The sequence below is a fragment of the Saccopteryx leptura genome, chromosome 11, assembly GCF_036850995.1.
Source record: "Saccopteryx leptura isolate mSacLep1 chromosome 11, mSacLep1_pri_phased_curated, whole genome shotgun sequence".
Lineage (NCBI taxonomy): Eukaryota > Metazoa > Chordata > Mammalia > Chiroptera > Emballonuridae > Saccopteryx > Saccopteryx leptura.
In genome coordinates this window covers 15,995,122-16,010,009 of record NC_089513.1, presented here as the reverse complement: position 1 = coordinate 16,010,009, position 14,888 = coordinate 15,995,122, and the positions used below count along the sequence as shown (strand labels likewise).

At 37.5% G+C, this 14,888-nt stretch overlaps 1 protein-coding gene across 15 annotated transcripts in view; it reads right to left on the bottom strand.

Annotated features, from left to right (window-relative positions):
* TCF4 (transcription factor 4) overlaps positions 1-14,888 on the bottom strand; it is a 368,508-nt gene that overhangs the window by 186,826 nt on the left and 166,794 nt on the right. The gene's annotated exons all lie outside the window — the stretch shown is intronic.

Sequence of the window (14,888 nt, the reverse complement as noted above, 5' to 3'; positions counted from 1 at the left end):
TCCACTATCATATCAGATACAGACTGCTTAATCTTAATTTTGCTTGTTAAAAAATATTTATCCAGATACAAAAATAAACCCACTGCAAATTACAAGTTGTCAGGGTTAAAAATCTACTCCTGTTTGTGTGGGGGAGGATAAGAGACCAGCATAGACATGAATCATTCTCAGTAATTTGAGTGTTTCCATGACATCAATGGGCACCAGTCCAGGACTCTGTCGAAGTCTGCGAGGTACCAAAGAGGCAGTGCAGCCAGCAGGAGGCTGGGAGGTGCACTTTTTTTTTTTTTTTTTTAGGATTATGCTTCTTGTAAAGATTTCATCTGCAGCATCCACTTTTACCATCAAACAGATCGCTCCAGAGATCATGAGTGAACACATTTCATTCTGATAGTGCAAGCCTTTAACTTTATTACATCTTTTTGTTCCCAAATTCAACTATAAATCTGCCCTCAGAGCCCAAACCCCTGTTTGGGAGCAAAATAATCAGAGACTGTGGATAAAACCAAGTGCTTTCTCAAACGTAGTCTATCCAGTCCGATCATTTCCTGAGGACAGAAAGCAGCCATTTTACAATGACACCTCCATTTCTAGGAAAACAAATATATCTTTTGTGTAAACTGTCCGCTAAAAATTATCTATGGTCTTGATGTTGATTTTCTGCTTAAAATTCACTGGGACATTTGTCTCAGACAATGAAATTTTCAAGAGTGCTGATACCATGTTTGAGTAGCATTCTGAAGTAAGTATCTGTGCTCGTGAACACAAAAGCTCCTAAATATCCGCATTTACTCCACGCCAGGCATGGGTTTCTGTCACTTAGACCAACTGGCTGGCACAAACAGCTTCTTTCCTCCTTTCTCCATTCCTCGCCACCCACCTCCCCCATCCCCACAACCACAGCGGAGCTTTGAAAGGACTCAAGATTCTATTTTTCCAATATTTAAAAGAGATAGCAGTGATGAACAAGCCCGGCGCGTTCACTGCGGAATTTTCGAGACAAACCTCCAGTACTAGAATGCGACAGCCGCTGCGGATATTTTTTGGCACAAAGACAATGGTGGCAGTGCCAAGCCCCATGGCTAAAACTACTCAAAAGAGGCATAAGGGTAGCATTAATCGCTCAAGTCTTTTACTGCATGGAGTACTGTTGTCCATATTTTAAAAACTAAAAGTACCCGTTAGTAACATTTGTTGTGTGCCCAGAAAGGGTGGATGTGGGGGGGCAGGGGGAACCAGAAACAAATCTTGTCAGGCACTTGATTCATTTTTATACCTAAACGGACCAAATGCTAAATTTTGCTGCTGGTGACAATTTGCCGTGCATGAAACGGATGATATGACCTAATGGAGTAGACTGAAGGCTGAATTAAGCTATAGAGAGGATTTCATAAACTAAGCCGACATATTGGCTAAACAACATTCTTCTACAGAAATGATGTATACCAGGAACATGTAATACTATGTCACAATTTTTAAAATTAAACAAGAAAAACGCTATAAATGAGCAGACACAGCATCCATCAATCAATCCTTCTAGAGACAAAGAAGTTCAACACACAGCACCATTCTCTGGAACAAGTCTGCATCTATAGTGAACAAACAACCCCGAAAGTCAACACGTGTTCTGTCCAAATTGAACCCATCAGCTACTAAAACCTATATTTAAATTTGGTAATTAAAAACAGCACCAATTGACATTCAATAAAGGATGCACTTGCTTCTCCTGTTGCCCTTGAAAATCTAATCTAAGCAGAAAATACTGCATAAGCTACTTCCAATATTTTTAAAGACCAATATGTTTGTTGATCTATTCAGGAGTCCTTTATCTTGTTGGCCCAAGAAGGATAGGGGGTGGGGTTTACTTGGGGACACTATGGTTAACAAATGCCTATGTAATTCCAAATTTAATACCTTTATATTGTAATATAACTTTTCATTTGCCTTCTAATTTTTCTTCCAATATATTCGTGGTATCCTGTTGTAAGGGAATGCCAGGGGAATTAGATGAGAATGAAAATATTACATAAAGGTAAAAATGATCTCATAATTCCATTCATTCACAGGGATAGGTCTAGGAAGTTTCACCTTTGGGAGATTACTCCACTTGGACAGTTGTCATCTACATGAAACGAGTGAGAGACAAGAACAACTTACTGATATTATGATTTCTAGAAAGAAGCTATGACAGAGGGGATCCCACTGGTGGTTGACCAGAAGGATAACAAGGTCATCAAGTTGCTAGCCTCTCATTCTTAAAAGACCACTTTTAAAGTTATATATAAAATTTATATAAATATATAAATTTCACCTATCATTGAAAAAAAATGTACCTCTACAGTGAAACATATCCCATGAAAAGCCTTGCTAAAAAATTATTATCTGATAGTGCAGGACAATACCAAGTGAGGCCGTTTCACTGTTAATCCTCATTCTGGGAACTGAAGAATGAGCCTTTTGTTCTCAGCCATCAGACTAGGGAGCTCATCACAGCCATGTTCCAGTCAGAATAAATCTCTGTCCCTGTCCCCAACCCCAACCTATTCCTGGTTACCCTATTAATTTTTTTTATATTGAAAAGACTATTTCATTAAACAATGACTGCAATTCTTAGTGGTTCTGAAAATATACATGAGGTCATTATTCACAGTGCTTTCATCTTCTCCATGCCAGCATTTTCCTTCCTTGCTCAAATAAGAATAGTTGAGCCCTTGTTATGTATTACCCACAATGCAAAGGCCTTATATAGACTAATTTATTCAAGCTGCACAATGAACCTGTGGGGACCAGGGAGGGTTATATAAACACCATTTTACAGATGAGGAAACTGAGTTACAAAAATTGCCAGAGGTCACACAGAAACTAAGCGATGCCAGTAATCAAACCCTAGAAGTCTGATTCCAAAGGTTGGACTTCTGATATTCTGTGCTGCTGATACTTAAACTCTGGGAAGTGGGAGCATCTATATATAAATAAGCAAGAAGCTCAATACTGAACACTCAAATCCCAGAGCTCAAAACACTCATGAATTTGATATGAAATTAATGAAAGTGTCCTAAAGGTGGTGATAACTTACATTTACATTGTGTTTCATTTCTAAAAGGTCTCTAGGTACTTTATAGCTGTACAAATAATGTATACTAGAATATGTGACGTCGCACAATAAACTACAGTCATCTATCTCCACCTTACCTCAAAGCAACTTATCAACAAAAACATGGCAGCAAACTGCAACTCTACACATTCCCTATGTGAAGAACATGACTTCATTTAAATGCACAGAGGAGAGTAAAAGTAAAAATATAATTATAATATAGGATAACACAGCACAGTTCTCACAAGTGTCTTCTGTGGAATAGTAACCTCGTAACAAGCTTAAGAAAAAGGAAGCTAATTAAAAGGGCCTAGAAAAATATTACAAGCTAACTATATCCCTTCCCCAGAAATTTACATTATATCTTAGAAAGTTAAAGCCCCTGAGAAGTCCTGCAGTGGGGACATTCCGTTTAATACTATCTTTCCTAAACTTACTCAAATAAACGTACCTGTCCCCATCGTTTTCTCTATTGATACAAGTCCCAAGAAACTTTAGGAACTACTATTATAAAAAAACTTAACACTAAAAATGTACTGATTTAATATATGGTTGTAATTTTCTATCAAATAAATAAAGTAAGTTTTAAAATTGAATTTTACTTAATTTAGATTCATCTAAAAACATTATTTTGACTTTTTGTGGTATTTCTATGCAGATTCACTTTTGCTATTCTAACTAGCTGGTCAACCTTAATTAACCCTGAGTAGCTTGGGGGTGAAAGTCTGGGTTTGCAAGAAATCAGAAGTTGATGTCATTCTTCGATTTCTAAAATTCAGAGAACACTGGCTCTCCTCTATAGAATCTTCCTATACCAGGCCACTCTCACCACTGCATGCATTCAGGAACCAGAACTTCATAAATTTCATGCTAAAAGAATTAAAACACAATTCCAGTAAAGTAGTCATTCCACAGTTTAGAAATTTTCTTCTTCCCCTTCTTTCTAAATTGAAAACAGAAAAAAAACAGAGAAAAGAAAAAAGAGAAACGGGAGAAAAGGTGATTAGGCACAGAGTTTGTACCAAAAAATAATGGGAAAGAGAAAGCCAGCCATTTCCTGGGAAAACGAGCATCAGTTCTCTCTTTCACTGATGTGATTAAGTCACAAAAATAGACTGTTCGGCAATGATCTATAGCTCCGATCCTGGGAAACGAGAGGTTCTGGCTGCATTTCATCACGGGTGCACCTTACCTCGTCTAGACACTGTGCTGCCTTCAAAACAGTGGGTGCACTCAAATTCCAGATAGGCTGAGTGTCTTGAGACATCACTTTGGGGGACTGCCCATGGTTCAGAATCAATACTCAATTCTTTTTAAAGAACTTATATTTGTAAAGCACTATATAGTATGAAAAAGTCATTTAACTTGCATTATTTAAGACAACACAAAGCCCCTTACATGGACATTTTAATCCCTACTTTTATAGATGAGATTACTCAAATTAAGAAGCCAGACTATACAACAAGAGGTTATACAGATATTAAGAGATGAAGTTAGAACATAAAACTTCCCATTCTAGTACCAAAGCCCCCCATCTTTTTTGTACTATATGCCACCTCTTTTTGGCATACTCTAGATGCAATACCAGCTGTGGTAACAAAGATTGTTCCACCTGTCTTTGTTTCCCTGTGTTCTACAACCCTCCCCCCTCAAGCAATTTTAACTCGATTTGTAGTAAATCAAAGAGATGTTCTCAAGTCCTTTGATGGATGAAAATGTTAAAACTGATGAACATTCCGAGTGACCATCCTCTCTGGTAGACCAAACACTGTACTCTCTCAATGCAGAATGATAACACTGTCACGGATTATTTCTCATGCTCAAGACAACAAGAGCCAAAATAAACCCCCTCTCAGTGGCATGCTTACTAGGAGACGCGTGCACATGATCAAATTAAAGCATATGAATTTTATGCTTTATTTTCCAAATGCAGGAAAATCTTCCACTGAACATAACACTCGCTCCACAGACTGTGCAATTAATCAACATAATCATGGGGATAACTTAGCTGTTTTGGGGGGAGTGTCAAAAAACTCCTTAAGGCCACTAACGTGCCACTTGAGCCACCAGAGTAATGATTCTCTGAATCAGCAATTTGTACAAAGGTCCCCTAGAGACCTGAATGACTAAGAGCAACCCCAAAATCACTCAGCTTACTTACCACTATATATAGTATGGTAGTCAGTAACTTACCACTGGGTTCATGTGAATGAGATCTTAATAGTCCTGTCAACCTTATTTTATATTTCTATTGCAGTGACTGACTGTGACAACTGGGTATAACCGATGAGCTTTGTGGCCTCAGAAGAAATAACATATGCATTTGAAATTTTATTTTTTATTAGGAAAAAAATGACCATTTCATATAAAACTAAAATGAGGATATTTGCAATACATACTAAAGGTGTCAAAAGCGAGCAGAAATAAAATATTTTTGCTCTATTATTAGGAGCAAAGGAAGACATAAGATGGGCGTAGAAGAAAGTACTCCCCCCAAATTCAATTCTAAGGCTAGGAAATCTTGCTTATCACAACAGTTATCAGTAAGAAGTTTCCTAAAACAAGATCCCTGGGTTCTCTACCCCAGAGTACTTGAATTCAGTGAAGTGAAATCTGGCATTCTCTACTTTTGTTTTTTAATAAAATCTCACTGGTTAGGCTAATAAGCCAGAAAGTAACCAATTTAACAGCCTTTAGGATTACAATAGATCAAACTCCAATCAACCTGGTAAACTAGTGAATAACAAAAAATCAATTACTACCTGATGCAACCTATTTAACTGGATTTTAAAAAGACAAACGATTGTTGTTCTCTGAGGCCCTTTCAGACAGTTACCAGGTAACCATTTTACGGGTTACAGCAGCAATTTTCTTTTTCTTTTTCTTTTTTTTTTTTTTTTTTGTATTTTTCTGAAGCTGGAAACGGGAGGAGACAGTCAGACAGATTCCCGCATGCGCCCGACCGGGATCCACCCGGCACGCCCACCAGGGGGCGAAACTCTGCCCACCAGGGGGCGATGCTCTGCCCCTCCGGGGGATCGCTCTGTTGCGACCAGAGCCACTCTAGCGCCTGGGGCAGAGGCCAAGGAGCCATCCTCAGCGCCCGGGCCATCTTTGCTCCAATGGAGCCCCGCAGCAGCAATTTTCAACACATGTATTGCAAGAATTCTTTCTTTTTTTTAAAAGAGAGAGAAAGAGGCAGGGAGAGACAGAGACAGAGAGACAGAAACATCAAACTGGTCCTGTATGTGCCCTGATCAGGTATAGAATCAACAACCTCTGAGTTTGGGGACAATGTTCTAACCAACTGAGCTATCCAGCCAGGGCTTAATCATTTATTTCTGTTTGTTTGTTTTAGAGAGACAGACAGAAGAAAGGAAAGAGAGGGGAGGAGAAAGGGAAGCATTCGCTGCAAGAATTTTTAAAATATGCAATAGCTGACTACTTAGTCAGCGGTACTGACCTCTTTTTCCTTAAACTGTCAAATGAAAAAAATGACAACAGCCAACTCAATAATAGCCATCTTGTTCAAATGAATCGAAATTATACTTATTTTTTTTGTCAGATCTGTAAAAAATATATTTTTTGGTATGTCTCATAATTTTAGTAATTAGCTAATGTGTGCTCTGAGATGAAAAAGGTTGAGAATTGCTGGGTTAGAGAAACTTTTCCTGGCAGCATACTATGCCTTTAAATGTGCTCATCTCTGCATGAAGACAGACTGTTTCAAAGAAATCAATGTCATATTACCCAGTAGATTTCTTCCCCTGAAAAACAACACACTTCTAAGACGTGAGAGTCCTGGAGGTGGGTGGCTGCTCCTCTTCTATCAGCCCCATTAGCCACTGCCCTGAAAGCGTCTCTTCCCCCATTCTAGACCAAGAGAGAAGGCACCTTCAGACTCTGGTCAACCTCGAGTGGCCATTACTTGGTTTAACTTAAAAGGGCCCTTATCCCCACAGATTCTCCTCGGCCCATGCTCTACTGAAGGCATTACAAGTCCACACCAAAAAAGAATCTGTTTCTTTGATTCCTCTTGAGGAGATCTGTGACATTTCTGGCCAGACGCAGAAGAGACAACCTCAGTTGAGTAGACTTTATTGCCAGGCTAAATTATTTGGAATTTACCAACAAATGTTAAGAAAATCAGCAGCTACACTTCACCATACAAATCATTTTTAGCAATAAATTATTTGCTGCCCATTAAACGTGAGGCTCTAACAGAGTCTCACTAGCATGAAATGTAAAAATAACAGCCACTAAACTCTGAATTAGGGACAGTGGAACAGAAAACAGAGGACAAGGTTTAGTATTACGTTTGTTATAGAGGGTTTATACAGAAAAATTACATATTTTAGCACCTGGCATGTAGGTGATGGCTCAGTTTCGAGCAGAGTTTACAGCTAACAAGAATGTAACAATTATCACCTCTTAAAGAAACCGAATACATTTTATATGATACTCAAGACTGTATAAAAATAAAGGGGGTGGGGATCTCATGAATATTTAAATAGTTTATATATATGCATAATATATGTATTATATTTACATATATACACATAGGCATATAAGTAACATGTTTATCCCGACAGAAGGTAATCTAAGTGTCACTTACATATGTTTCTGTAATACATTAGATGAGCATTTCTCTAGCCCTAGCACTATATTACAATTGGTCGATAGCCACTAAACATACACTACAGAGAAGTTAAGAGGAAAGAGCCTAGATTTCAAAATATATTTGAGAGCATCCACAGAGTAAACAAACTAGGAAGACTCCTAACCATTAAGCTTACTTACTCTTTAAGATCAGCTTTAGGAGAATGGACCTATGAAAACCAAACTCAGCAGTTAACAGAAACAAACTTCTTAGCATGTGACCCCCTGTGATACTAGTAACAGTTAAAGGAAGGTGATGGTTCACAGATAAAATTATCCACACCACTGAGTCCCACACTGGATATTTAAGAAAAGCCTTTTAATTACTGAATAAATGATCATGACTAAATCAGGAGAGGAAGGCGGGGGTGGGGTTCAGGAAGGAAGAGGAGAGGCAGGGGAAAGCGTGATCACAGAAGAAGGAGGAGGAAGGGGAAGGAGGGTAGTCAGAGCAGTGACCTCATCTTACCAAAATATGTGAAAATAAGATACATTACACGGGATAGTTGTTTATAGACGGCAATTTTCAGTGCTGAAACTTGAAAAAATGGTCATCTGAATAGGTGTGAAGAAAGTCCAAACACATGGGATGCAAAAATATTTGTGGAGTCCCTCCAGGTACCATGTGCTGGCCACTGGAGTGTCAACGATGGGCGTTATTCCCAAGAGGTAAGAGTATAGACGACCGAAATGGGGAGCAAGCCCAGTACTGTCACTATGGGAGGGTTACACGGGAATGGTGAGAGGCACAGAGGAAGGACATCTACTAGACCTGTGGCCTGGTAACAGGTGGCAGCAGGGAAGACTTGTATTGGAGATTCGGTGCGAGATGGCATTACAATGGATTTAGTGGGAACTTGATATTAGGATGTAATTTGTAGTTATTTGACAATATCAAATAAATCAAAGTAACCAGAAACTGATAATTATGTGACTTACCCAAAACAAAGTTTAAAGTCACTGGTACCTAAAAAGATACTGGAAGATAGAAAACTGGAAAAAAAATTAGATGACACTTTCCCCCTTCCCCAACTCTAAGTTTTTGGATTGTTTCATATATTGGGGAGCAGGTTTCTGTTTTGCTTACAAATTAGAGAATTTGCAATATAAGAGGAAAAAAACTATAAAGATCTAAATTCTCTTCTCCATATGACACCATACTGATTCAATCAAGATATTTCATTTTTGAGATATGCAGAAATCACTTATAATTAATTATCATAAAGAATTTGATTAAAATGTGTCAGCAAAATGGCAGCTATCTTTAAGACACATTCTTTATACAGAGCCGTGGTCTTCACTACCAGAAACCAGGGATAATCCACATCCAAGCTATGGAGGACAGGCCAGGGTGCTCCCTCTGTGAGTGACCTGTGTAAGCTAGTTTTGTGACCTGGGCACGAAAAGGCCATCAGCGATTTGCTCCTTTAACATCTCACACTCTATCGGCAACTACTCACACTGGCAAACCAAAACCAAAAAGGTTCCACTCAAAGTATCATTCTCAATGTCTGCCACAGAGAAGAGCTTTATTTGATCTGTAGGAAACAAAAATGCGTTTATAAAACATTATGATGCAAATATAAGCTCATTTTCCTTCACAGATCAAATGAAAACTGTCAACTCTATCAGGGAATTCTCTACCAGGGACTGCCTTCTGGATCCATTACCTACAAAAAGTAAGGTTTCAAAATTTCAATGATTTATCCTTTTAAGTCATTTCCAACTTAGTCAAACAGGAATTCTTAAGTGTAATCAGGCCAGGAGGAACTACAAAAATAGGATTAATGGGCATGTAAAACCAACCACTTAAAAAGTCAAGAGTGGCATATATTTTACATGTTATTTAAACAATCAGGACTCTATTAAGCAAAAGCAAACAAAAAGCAAAACAAACAAACAAAAACCCACCCACACATAAAAAGTTTCATTTGCAAATAAAAACAAATTAACTGCCATACTCAGTATTAACCTACAACTTTATAATTATTGCAAATATATAATCAGTTGTGTGAAAGTGTAAAAACAAAACAAAAAAAACAAAAAAAAAACCCAACCTTGAAAAGTAAGACAGTAAGAACCCCCACACCAGTCGGTTCCAATCTGAGCAGCCAGCAGAGGGCGTACATGCCTCAACAAGAGCTGGCTCCGGCCAAACACCACTCAAACTCATTTAGAAATAAGCCCGACCAAAATTCTAACACAGTAGGGGGAAAAATCATCCTATCAGTGGCATTAATAAAACAAATGTGTTTGGTTTAGGATTAATGAGAAATATGCACAAGAACATTTGAACAGAAATTTCTTAGCTGCTTCATGGAAAGTTGTTCATTAAAAAACAATAATTCCTCTTTGTATAGAAGTGAGGTTTAGTTCTAACGGCTACAAAATTTTTATAGATTGCTATTAAGAATTATCCACAACAAATAAATTTGTAGAAGTAAATTAAATGTTATATTTTTAAATCATAACACATTTTAGTGAGTATATTAAATTATCCTTTGCAAACAGAGGGCCTCTTTTAATGTATTTACATGTGTCACGTACACATTTATTAATTTTTGTAACCCTAGAACAATCAAATATGTACCATTTTATGGTTAAATTAAGGTATGTAAGTTACTTACTTATCTGTCCACTAGTGTGTCCACTAGTTATCTCTAAGTTGTTGGTTCCAGGTCTCTGTTCGTTAGCTTTTGGGTTACAATAGGTTATTCTAGAGGAGTTCCTCATAGCTATGTGTGTACATGTACAGACAGCGTGAGAACTGTTTATTCTTTTAAAGAAGTTTTTCTATAAGTGAAAAGTCATAAACCCCTATTGCTTTCCAAACTTGTGATTTCAGAAACATCACAAAATAAAATAAAATAAAAGATTACCTCATGAAAGAACCAAATTCAATCAACATCAAATAGTGTATACTTTTTACATTTACAGTATTAAATAATCCACTGGAAGTTCACAGTCTGATTTATATATAGAATATTAGGACAAACAGAAGATTTGCACTTAAGCTTCAAGACAGAAAGCTTCGTAGCATAATTGCCACTTGTACATCCACCTAAATGGTCATTTCAACCTCACCTCTAATCACCAAACAAAAACAATGAAGCAATGTAACATCTCCAGGAGGTGAGTTTTTTTTTTTTAACTATTCTTAGTAGATTTGAAAGTTAAACTGAGTTTACAACCTCTACAAACCAGGTGGTTTAGGTTACAAGTAGGTCACAATAAATAATAGTTATTATCTTTTGGCCGATGTGGATACCCCATTTCTGCATAAGTTACAATGACAATGTTTTGTTATTCCTAAACACTCAATTCTGAAATGTTTGCACAATCTGTTAAGTCCAGCTACATTTAAATGAGTCTGACATGCAGCCTGCTAAGGCCAGGGACGGGGATAATGCCTATTTACGTGGGTAAAATCTTGTGGCATATAGGTCACTCTCTTAAGGGGAATCAACTGCGTGTCTCCTCTTTGCATTTCCACCACAATCCTTCATCCTGCAGCCTGGAGCTGAGAGTGAAATGCAAGAAAGGAGCCGAGTGCTCAAAGCAAAAATCTGCTTCCAGGACAATCCATTATATCTGACAAGTTAAATGTTCCATGGTAGGCCATATGGCACCAGAGCCGGCCCGACGATGGAAGAGGGGAACTCAGCAAATGCATCACAATTAAGGAGTTTGGCTACAGACTTTACTTTGAATTACTTTATTTTTTATTAAATTTCAAATGCTGCCCCCCTAATTTTTAACTGAATCCCTTTTATGAGATAATTTTCAGAGAAGTTCCATAAATTCTTTCTCATCTCACGACTATGAGTACTAAAATGCAATGGTTGGGGTACCCATGGCCATTTTTTAAAAAAGGAGTTACAAAGAGGAGGACCTGTAGCCTCATTTCAAAGTTCTCAAGACAAATAGTTTGCAGACCCTGTCTGTTCACTAGATTAGAATATGCAAATGAAAGTGGTCATTAGGTTGGGACATTTAAATGAAACTGATACAGCATTAAATGGAACCAATTTCCATATTCAAGTCCAAAAAATCTTTAAAGCTGTACAGTCATAATTTACATGTTCCTGTTTCTTCCGTGGTTTACTTAATTTTAACCAAATTAATGAATTAAATGAACTATCTTGACATAGCTGAGTCTAGCTCCTCCTAGCATGATAGAGAAACTGAACACTGTACACTCCTAAGAACACCATGTCCCATAGACAAGTATTACAGGCTTTCTACTGATCAACGCCAGGTTGTCTATAGTAATAAATATTTACTGTTAGAAACAATGCAATATCAATCATATTTGTACTAAATTCAAGGTATGTATTTATTACATTAAGGGAGGGCAAGATTAAATTAATGGAATGACCAAAGTAGTACATACACTATGCGATGGTAGACGATTACACGTTAAAGAAAAAAAAGGTTCCTATTTTTCCTGAAAAATTCTCAGGAAGAGGACTGGACCTGTAATAAAACGTGAAAAGGCTTTTCATAGAAGTGTCCAAATGCATCTATCTGGTCCAGTGTCACACAGCAATTTTATCAACTCCCTCTCTTTTTAGGGATGACACAAGATGCATTCTTAAGCAAATATAATATGAAATAAATTAAAACGAGTAGGTTTTTCGAAACAGTAATGAGTATCGTTTAAGCATTCACACTGGTTTGCAAACATGAAATTCATAATAATCAGATAAATATGTATACCTCCTTCCGAAAGAGAAGACCCAGGACTCATTTCCCTAAACTATTTTTACTCCCCATTTCTCTGGAGATTCACTATTTCCCTCAAATGTACCTGCTTCCTGCCTTAATTAAGAATAACATTATTTCAAAGAGCATATCCAGACACTTTATAAAAAGGGGCCATTATGAGTCTTGTTTAAAATTATAAGCGCACTTTCTGGTGGTCCCAAAGTTACTATTTGTTAATAATCTAATGCTATCTTATATTTACATTTCCCTTATTTTTAAATATGACACAATTTTTTGGATTATGAAGATGGTACGTGAATTATGCACTGGTAATTTGTATTAAAAATCACTTGTTATACCTCTTTGCATTTTATCAAGTGTTTTCATATACTCTTCTAAGTTTCATCGTAATTCAGTTGGCAGTAATCATAATTATTATTAGTTTTATTCTATATGTGAGGATACAAGGAGATTCAGAGAGGTTAATGTATTTGACTTAGAGCACACAGCTAAGAAATGGAAGCACTGCACCGCTGGTCCAAGCATTGTCAGCACCGTAGGCCCTGCCATGCCATATAGACATGCAGAATTATGAGTATTAAAAAGATAACAGCAACTATTACTCAGGAATGTAAGTATATATGTTATATGTGTTTACTTGTTATTCAAGAAAAAGTCGCTAAATATTCTGGTATTGTGATAGTGCCCAGTTTGAAAAGGGTACTAGAATCTTACACTTGGATTTCCTAGGAGGAATGAACACACATTTCAACATACAATTACACTTATACATGATCGCGCGCGCGCGCGCACACACACACACACACACACACACACACACTTGTAAAGTGTAGCCATGTACACCTCAGCACCAATAAGAGTGCATTGGGCCATTGTGTACTGCAGATCCTATTCCTGTGTATCCAGATCCACATTTTTATTACTAATTAAAATGTCCAGATGGTAAAATAACACCTGATCCGAGGGGCTTTTAAGTACAGTAATTGTCAACGCTCAACTCCTACATTGTTAACAAGTTAGAAAAATTGGCCTGCACTGAATTTTGCACTTTAATAATTTGAACACAAAAAACTCACAGTAAACTCTTTACTAAGAAAATAAATAAATAGTTGACACTCAAATCACTACTATTACTAGAAAGCTGATGAACTCCAGCAGAACCACATGTTCTGTCACAGCAATATAATGCGCTTTACAGGGCGGAAACCCCAGAATGGAGGGAAAGGATGAAGCTAGAGCTATTCTACATCTCATCATTTCATCTGTTTTATGGGTTTACTAAATAATAACCAATTAACTTTCAAAAATATGTGTCCTTTTCTGCATTTTAATATCACAAATAGATAGGTATAGAACATCATAAAACCAAACATTTACTATCTTACATGCTTTTTAAAAACACGGATTCTGGAATGACCCCTGAAATTCAAGTTAGGGCTTGGCCCTAAAATAATATCCTTCAGGAAATCACAAATGTTTTTTAAATGTTTAAGCAGTTGCTTCCTAATCCTAAATGGATTCTTTTTTCTCAGGCAAACATTTTTGCAAATATTTAGGCTGCTTTGATACGCAAATGTTCTCCCAAACATTTCCACCAGCCAGCCACTAGAATCTCTCCACAGACCCCAACCAATAGGGAAGTTTGCAAGGGAAACGCAAGGAGACACTGAAGAAGAACAGCCAAGAAGCCGGCTTCACTGCCACAAACAACTGTCGATTTTTTTCCAACACTTGAAACAAAACCTTTGGAGGTTTTAATGAAATAACTGCTTTAACATTTGCAGTCATGGGGCTGTGCTTCTTGACTGACTCGGTGAATTCTGGGGAGGGGAGACCGGATCACCCACAGGTTTCCTATTTCAAAGTTCAATAACCCCGGTAAATGTGGCTTGCTGCTGGACAGTGAAAATCTCATCACTTTAGGAAGAAAATACCCAGAGGAATTAACATGTGCAAAACAGGAAACGGAAAAAGCAGTAAGTAATGCCACAACTAGGGTCCCAGATCTTGACGAGTATAATTCTAGGAGAGTACTTTCAAAACTGTGCTCCCAAGGGAATAAACTGGAGGAGACAATGCTTCTACAGCCCCATCTTTACTGTGTAAATAACTCAGGAAAGAATCCATGACAACACAGGGTTTCTAGAAATAGAAACAAGAGGGTAGCATTCAAAAATAACTTGTAAATACAGTCTGATTACAATTATTATGAGTAAAAACAGTCCTCAATACTCCCTTTCCCTTTTCACACTCTACTACAAAACACCCCTAAAACCTGCTCTGGGAAATAATGGGGTTCCCTAATCATAAGTCAACAAATCATTTCAAGAATTTCTCAAGCTTCCTGAGTCACATAAGCCACCAAAGGCTAGCCACACTGGGAACAAAACCAAATTTCAGGGTCCCG